The sequence below is a fragment of the Amblyraja radiata genome, chromosome 1, assembly GCF_010909765.2.
Source record: "Amblyraja radiata isolate CabotCenter1 chromosome 1, sAmbRad1.1.pri, whole genome shotgun sequence".
In the NCBI taxonomy this organism is placed as follows: Eukaryota; Metazoa; Chordata; class Chondrichthyes; order Rajiformes; family Rajidae; genus Amblyraja; species Amblyraja radiata.
The window spans coordinates 36,271,177-36,280,144 of NC_045956.1; the positions used below are offsets into that span (position 1 = coordinate 36,271,177).

General features: G+C 38.2%; 1 long non-coding RNA gene across 1 annotated transcript; it reads right to left on the bottom strand.

Annotated features, from left to right (window-relative positions):
• Window positions 1-865: 865 nt before the first annotated feature.
• Window positions 866-7,727, bottom strand: LOC116971037. Its single transcript, XR_004411392.1, has 3 exons — window positions 7,690-7,727; window positions 5,705-5,711; window positions 866-1,081 (listed from the first exon to the last, which is right to left on the bottom strand). It is a non-coding gene; the product is annotated as an uncharacterized LOC116971037 (long non-coding RNA).
• Window positions 7,728-8,968: the final 1,241 nt, after the last annotated feature.

Here is an 8,968-nt window from a genome sequence, read left to right on the forward strand (position 1 = left end):
CCAGAGTGAGCAACACCGGAAATTGGAGGAACAACGCCTCATATTCCGTTTGGGGAGTCTGCATCCTGCGGGCATGAACATTGAATTCTCCCAATTTTGTTAGCCCTTGCTGTCTCCTCCCCTTCCTCAGCCCTCGGGCCCCTCTTCCTCCTTTTTCCTTCCTTCTTCCCGCCACCCCCTATCAGCCTGAAGAAAGGTTTCGGCCCGAAACGTTGCCTATTTCCTTCGCTCCATAGATGCTGCTGCACCCGCTGAGTTTCTACAGCATTTTTGTGTAACTTAAAACCAAAAGTCAATTTTATATACATGGCGAAAAATCTGGTAAATTACTCACTAATCAATTGAAAGCAGTGTCGGCCAAGCATCAGATTACTAAAGTGAGTAAACGGGATGGTACAGTAACTGTAGAACATGACTAAATTAATAAATCCTTTCAGGAATTTTATACCTCCCGATACCAATCAGATTTTCCTACTGATTCCAATATAATGCATGAGTTTTTAAAGAAACTGAACTTACTAAATTTACCATATAACGAGTCTCTGTTGTTAGATGAACCCATCACGGAAGAAGAAATACAGAAAGCAATTTTTTCAATGAATTCTGGTAAAGCTCCCAGTTTAGATGGGTTTACAATAGTATTTTTCAAATTTATTGTCTCCATGGCTATGCAAGGTATTTAAAGAAGCCTTTTTAAGGAATAGATTACCACAATCTTTTTATGAAGCTTCTATTTCTTTAATTCTTAAAAAAAGATAAAGACCCTATTGAAGTGACATCATATAGACCTATATCACTGTTAAATGTAGATTCCAAAATTCTTTCCAAAATATTAGCTATGAGATTGGAAAATATTTTACCGCAAATTATCTCTGAAGATCAGACAGGTTTTATTAAAAATCGTTACTCGTACTTTAATGTTAGGAGATTAATGAATATTGTATATACAGCATCTAATAAAACCCCAGAATGTGTCATCTCACTCGATGCCGAGAAAGCGTTTGATAGAGTAGTATGGTAATACTTATTCAATACACTTGAAAAATTTAAGATTGGTCCAAAATTTATCTCTTGGATCAAGCTGATATATCTTACACCTCAGGCTTCTGTATTTACTAATAATCAGAGATCCCCTTTTTTCATGCTCGTTTGAGGCACTAGACAGGGCTGTCCCTTTAGTCCTTTACTATTTGATATTGCTTTGGAACCTTTAGCCACTGCTATTAGGGAATCCCCTAATATTTTTGGTCTGCGGGAATAAGATACATAAGCTATCTCTTTATGCAGATGATCTGTTGTTATTTATTTCTAACCCTGAGAAATCTATTCCGGCAATAGTAGCATTACTTAATCAATTTAATCGTTTTTCTGGTTATAAACTAAATCTTAGTAAGAGTGAGCTTTTTCCATTAAATAATCTTGTTTCGATTTAGGGACAGTTTCCATTTAGATTGACTACCGAAAGTTTTACTTATTTAGGTATTAAGATCACCAAGAAACACAAGGATTTATTTAAAGCTAATTTTATGCCTTTAATTGACCATATTAAACATCAGTTTACTAAATACCAAATCAATGCTATTAAAATGTAAATTTTACCTTAATTTCTGTATTTATTTCAGATGCTTATGGAGTATAAGGAATGTAAAAAGAATCTTAAGAAAGAAATTAGAAAAGCTAAAAGAAGATATGAGGTTGCTTTGGCAAGTAAGGTGAAAGTAAATCCAAAGGGTGTCTACAGCTATATTAATAGCAAAAGGATAACGAGGGATAAAATTGGTCCATTGGAGAAACAGAGTGGGCAGCTATCTGCAGAGCCAAAAGAGATGGGGGAGATATTGAACAATGTCTTTTCTTCGGTATTCACCAAGGAGAAGGATATTGAATTATGTGAGGTAAGGGAAACGAGTAGAGTAGTTATGGATACTGTGAGTTTCAAAGTAAAAGAAGTACTGACACTTTTGAAAAATATAAAAGTGGATAAGTCTCCAGGTATTGACAGGATATTCCCTAGGACATTGAGGGAAGTTAGTGTAGAAATAGCCGGGGCTATGACAGAAATATTTCAAATGTCATTAGAAACGGGAATAGTCCCCGAGGATTGGCGTACTGCGCATGTTGTTCCATTGTTTAAAAAGGGTTCTAAGAGTAAACCTAGCAATTATAGACCTGTTAGTTTGACTTCAGTGGTGGGCAAATTAATGGAAAAGATACTTAAAGATAATATATATAAGCATCTGGATAAACAGGGTCTGATTAGGAACAGTCAACATGGATTTGTGCCTGGAAGGTCATGTTTGACTAATCTTCTTGAATTTTTTGAAGAGGTTACTAGGGAAATTGACGAGGGTAAAGCAGTGGATGTTGTCTATATGGACTTTAGTAAGGCCTTTGACAAGGTTCCTCATGGAAGGTTGGTTAAGAAGGTTAAACTGTTGGGCATAAATGCAGGAATAGCAAGATGGATTCAGCAGTGGCTGAATGGGAGAAGCCAGAGGGTAATGGTGGATGGCTGTTTGTCAGGTTGGAGGCAGGTGACTAGTGGGGTGCCTCAGGGATCTGTGTTGGGTCCTTTGTTGTTTGTCATGTACATCAATGATCTGGATGAAGGGGTGGTAAATTGGATTAGTAAGTATGCAGATGATACCAAGATAGGGGGTGTTGTGGATAATGAAGAGGATTTCCAAAGTCTACAGAGTGATTTAGGCCATTTGGAAAAATGGGCTGAAAGATGGCAGATGGAGTTTAATGCTGATAAATGTGAGGTGTTACACCTTGGCAGGACAAATCAAAATAGGACGTACATGATAAATGGTAGGGAATTGAAGAATACAGTTGAACAGAGGGATCTGGAAATAACCATGCATAGTTCCTTGAAGGTGGAATCTCATATAGATAGGGTGGTAAAGAAAGCTTTTGGTATGCTAGCCTTTATAAATCAGAGCATTGAGTATAGTAGCTGGGATGTAATGTTAAAATTGTACAAGGCATTGGTGAGACCAAATCTGGAGTATGGTGTACAATTTTGGTCGCCCAATTATAGGAAGGATGTCAACAAAATAGAGAGAGTACAGAGGAGATTTACTAGAATGTTGCCTGGGTTTCAACAACTAAGTTACAGAGATAGGTTGAATAAGTTAGGTCTTTATTCTCTGGAGCGCAGAAGGTTAAGGGGGGACTTGATAGAGGTCTTTAAGATGATGAGAGGGATAGACAGAGTTGATGTGATCAAGCTTTTCCCTTTGAGAATAGGGAAGATTCAAACAAGAGGACATGACTTCAGAATTAAGGGACAGAAGTTTAGGGGTAACATGAGGGGGAACTTCTTTACTCAGAGAGTGGTAGCGGTGTGGAATGAGCTTCCAGTGGAAGTGGTGGCGGCAGGTTTGTTGGTATCATTTAAGAATAAATTGGATAGGCATATGGATGAGAAGGGAATGGAGGGTTATGGTATGAGTGCAGGCAGGTGGGACTAAGGGAAAAAAATTGTTCGGCGCGGACTTGTAGGGCCGAGATGGCCTGTTTCCGTGCTGTAATTGTTATATGGTTATATGGTTATGATACCAATTTTTATTGCCAAATCTTTCTTCGATATTATAGACTCCAAATTTTTTTCATATATATGGCAGAATAAAAATCCCAGACTAGATAAAAAAATACAGAAATCAAAAAAAGATGGTGGTTTGGCATTGACAAACCTTAGACTCTACTATTGGGCAGTCAATGTTCATTATTTAACATTTTGGACAAAAGGTTTAGAAGATATAGCCAATGCCCAGGATGGATAAACCTAGAACGTGATTCCTTACAAGGGTTATCATTGGCTTCTATTCTAGGGGCCTCGTTACCTTTTACAATTACGAGATTGAATAAATATACGACTAACCCAATAATAAGACATACGTTCAGAGTATGGTTTCAATTTCGTACGTTTTTTGGACTAAATGATTTTTTCTTATCGAGTCTTTATTTTATCCAATTTTCTCTTCCAACCATCTAGTCCTGATAAAGTCTTTTTGTTATGGAAGAGGAAGGGATTAGTAGCTTTTCGTGACTTGTTTTTAGAGGGTTTTTAGAGGGTAGACATTTTTTGAAGGCTGCTCTACCCCTTTTTCCGCTACCACATCAATCTGAAATTTTGGAATTTTTTTTTACAGTTGAACCCTTATCAGAAAGGATTAATAACGACTATGAGTTGATTTTGAAATTACAAATAGATACATTTGATAAAATTAAGAATGACTGGGAAAGAGAACTCCAAATTTCTTTATCTATAGAGAAATGGGAGAGGATTCTTCAATTAGTTAATACCTCTTCAATGTGTGCAAGACACGTTTTGATACAATTCAAGGTGGTTCACAGAGCTCATATGTCTATAGATAAGTTAGCTCGTTTATATGGTCATATAAATCCTACCTGTGACAGGTGTAACTCTGAAGTGGCCTCACTGACCCATATGTTTTGGTCCTGCCCTCTTTTGGAAAAATATTGGAAAGAAATTGATACTATTTCTGTAGTCTTATGTATAGATTTACAACCTATTACTGCAATTTTTGGGCTACCAATGTTAGATTTTACTTCGGAGTCACGTGAGTGACTACGTGAAGAAGACCCCGTACAGCCGCACACGCGTCATAGCGGTAGCGACCGGTTGTGAGGAGCAAAGCCCCTCCAAGCGGTGAGTAAAAAACCTGAAGGTTTCGCTTTCTGGTCGCTTTCTGCCGGGAGACTTGTGCTGAGTGCCAGACAAGTTTAACAATGGAGAAAGTGCGTAAAGGCAAGGGGAGGCGTACCGCAGGTAAAACTTGAGAAGACCGCGGGTCTGTGAGTAGCGGGCGCCCGATTAAAGAGTCGGTGGCAGCAAAGCCAGCGATTACAGAAGCGATAACTCAGAGTACCGTTACAGCACCTGTAGGGTGCAAGGCCAAGAAAAAATCTGTTCGGCCAGTAGACTCTGAGGAGTCAGACCCGGAGGTTATCCCGCCTCAGACAGACATGATGTCCACTCGGGTCGAAACGTAGAATTCCTGATGGGGAAAATGATATATCAAGACTCACTGCTGGAAGAGTATAGCCCGTGTTGGCCTACGGGAAAGCCAGGGCAGGGAATACCTGGAAAAAGTCTGGGTCAGCGTTGGCCTACAGGAGAGCCAGTGCCAGCAGTGCCTGAAGCGTTGGCCTACGGGAGAGCCAGTGCTAGAAACACCTGAAACGGATGCCAGAGCGCCCCCACCAAGAGGAGGAATATTTTATGGGGCAACAAGATTCAGATGATGAATTGTATGAGGACCAGACCCCAATAACAGAGCCTAAAATACCAGGCTGGCACAAATATTTGCTGTTCCCAGACTAACAGGGGAACCATTGGGAGATGAATTAGCAATGACAATAAATTATTTGCTCTCCCACCCTCCAGGAACTGACCATGGATGAGACTGTTAAAAAATATGAAACCCCGCAGAATTGTGCACTGCTAGCAGTCCCAGCAGTGAATAATGTAATATGGGGCTATTTGGGCATTGCAGTACGCGCACAAGAAAATAAATTACAGCGGGTGTTGAAATTACTGGGGTCAGGCATTACGGCTTTCACAAGAGGCTTGGATGAGGAACATGTGTCTGCATCACAACAGGATGCCTTGGCACTTATGTGTAGTGCGCACTTTGAAATAAACTGTATTCGTAAAAGTGCTGTAAGACCTAACATACATCCTAAGTTTGTGGGGCTCTGTAAACCATCCAATATTCAATTGCCTAATCTGCTTTTTGGTGAGAATCTAGCCAAAAGGGTAAAAGACCTGAATGAAGAAGGAAAAACCGTGGGGATGATGAAACCACCGGTGCTTGGCAGATTAATGAGAAGGCAATTTCCCCACCGACGTGTGATGACTGGGGCCGGTGAAGGAACAAGTCGGTCTTTCCCATATGTGCGTTATTGGCGCACTGCTCCTGGGACACGTGGAGGTTACAGTATTCCCAACAATTGCCAGCGGCACACCCAGAGGTACCTATTGAGTATAGAAGTTGGGATGTAATGTTAAAATTGTACAAGGCATTGGTGAGGCCAATTCTGGAGTATGGTGTACAATTTTGGTCGCCTAATTATAGGAAGGCTGTCAACAAAATAGAGAGAGTACAGAGGAGATTTACTAGAATGTTGCCTGGGTTTCAGCAACTAAGTTACAGAGAAAGGTTGAACAAGTTAGGGCTTTATTCTTTGGAGCGCAGAAGGTTAAGGGGGGACTTGATAGAGGTTTTTAAAATGATGAGAGGGATAGACAGAGTTGACGTGGAAAAGCTTTTCCCACTGAGAGTAGGGAAGATTCAAACAAGGGGACATGACTTGAGAATTAAGGGACTGAAGTTTAGGGGTAACATGAGGGGGAACTTCTTTACTCAGAGAGTGGTAGCTGTGTGGAATGAGCTTCCAGTGAAGGTGGTGGAGGCAGGTTCGTTTTTATCATTTAAAAATAAATTGGATAGTTATATGGATGGGAAAGGAATGGAGGGTTATGGTCTGAGCGCAGGTATATGGGACTAGGGGAGACTATGTGTTCGGCACGGACTAGAGGGGTCGAGATGGCCTGTTTCCGTGCTGTAATTGTTATATGGTTATATGGTTATATGGGTCAGGTCCTGTAAAAGACATAGTAAATGTCTCTCTCGCTTCTATCTACCGTCATTTCTCCTCACTTTTGGAATTCTGAAGTAGGTTAAATGTCTCACACGCTTATCCCGATTTCCATAATTATTTACAGCGCAAAAATGGACAATATCGGCGGGTTTTAACGGGCCCGCTACGCTGGAAACAATGGTAAGTGCTTACCTGCAGTTCAACGCGTGTACTCCATTTGGAGTAGCGTAGCAACAGTATGGGTCGTGACCCGACTGCCGTGAAACCTCCCTATACTCAAGGCACTAGTGCTTTTTATTGCTTGTCACCTATGCCTAGCAATGTTACAAAATTTTGAGATTTAAAAAATCAAGTCTGCAATTTATCCCATCAGATAAAGCATAAAAAGAAGTTTAATTTGACACCTAATTCACTTTCATATCTTCAGTATTAAAACAGTTATGGCCATTTTCATACTCTGAAATTAGCATCTTGTTCCCTATTAACTTTCTCAAAAATTAAGAGAACTGAATGAAATTTTCAGTTATTATAGATTGAAGCATTCTGAAACAAATATGAAACAATCTTACTTGGTTGACCTGAAATTAAAGCATATAATTAGTTACCTAATTGTAGCTAATTACAAAATTCAATTACTAGATCTAAACATCTATCCATTTCTTAAGAAAAGGTTAACATTTTTAAATAGCCTAAGTGTCCAAATAACATTCACACAATAATTCACAATATAACATGATTTTAAAATCTCATTGTCATGAATTTATAGGCCAAATGGAAGGAATTTAGTGTTTAATTCCCGTAAATTAATGGCCATTTAAATCATCCTCCATTTGTCGTCTTCTTGGAATCATATGGTGCAACACAATTGTAAAAACTAAATGTTTCAGGATTGGACGAGGGTTGGTCAAGATTATAAACAATTATCTTTTTTTTTTTTTTTTCCTTTCTTTATGTCTTATTCTCTTTTTTCTATTTCTTTTCCTCAACTTTCTTCACTCATTTGTCTTTCTTCTTTATCTTCACACACTATATATCTCACGCTTTTCTATCCTTTACATAGAAACATAGAAATTAGGTGCAGGAGTAGGCCATTCGGCCCTTCGAGCCTGCACCGCCATTCAATATGATCATGGCTGATCATCCAACTCAGTATCCAACTTTACTATCTAATTTATTTTTCTTATTCTAATCTTTCTTTAATATAACAAAAAAAATAAAAAGCTGTACATAAAATATATTATGCAATATATATTAGGCACTTTGGTGCCATATGATTGTGCTTCTGATAAAATAAAATATAAAAAAAAAATAAAAACTAGATCAGAAAGAGAGAGAATTGCTAGGGGCTGAAATTACGATAAAAGACATCGAAGAGTCAATCAAATCTATAAAAAACGGAAAGTCTGCAGGACCCGATGGTCAAAATTCTGAATTTTATTAAAAAAATTATGATTTGCTTTCCCCACGCCTACAGACAAAGTACAAATACGCATATACTCAACAGAAACTCCCAGAAACTCTAAATGAATCTACAATCATACTCATACCAAAAACGGACAAGGATCTTGAAGACCCAGGTTCATACAGAGCTATAGCCCTCTTAAATACTGATCAGAAAATATTAACTAAAATTCTATCTAATAGATTGAGCTTAGTGATCAGCAAATTAATACATCCCGACCAAACAGGGTTTATCCCCAAACGGTATTCATTTTATAATCTGAGAAGATTATTTAATATTATATACTCTAATAGAATCCCTAACGCAGAGCTAGCAATTATCTCGTTAGATGCTGAAAAAGCATTTGACCAGGTAGAATGGCCATATTTATTTTCGGTGATGGAAATTTTCAACTAGGAGAGAAGTACTGTACATGGGTTAAATTGTTATATTCTAATCCAACAGCTAGAATATTAACAAACAAAATGTTATCAACTAAATTTAATCTCTCTAGAGGCTGTAGACAAGGATGCTCACTATCCCCACTATTATTTGCTCTTGCAATCGGACCCCTAGCAGAAAGCGTTAGAAACCATGCAGGAATATTTGGATACAATACTAGAGACACAAGGAATAAAATCTCCTTGTATGCAGATGATGTACTAATATATATTACAAAATTAGAAACTAGTATTCCAAACCTATTAAATCTTATAACTTAATTTGGTCAGTTTTCGGGATATAGAATTAATTGGAATAAAAGCGAATTCATGCCAATAACAAAATTCAATTTACATACAATACAACAATCCCCTTTTAAAATAGTTAAAGATAAATTTAAATACTTAGGAATCTATGTAACTAAGACATAGACCTCTTTATTTAAACTAAATT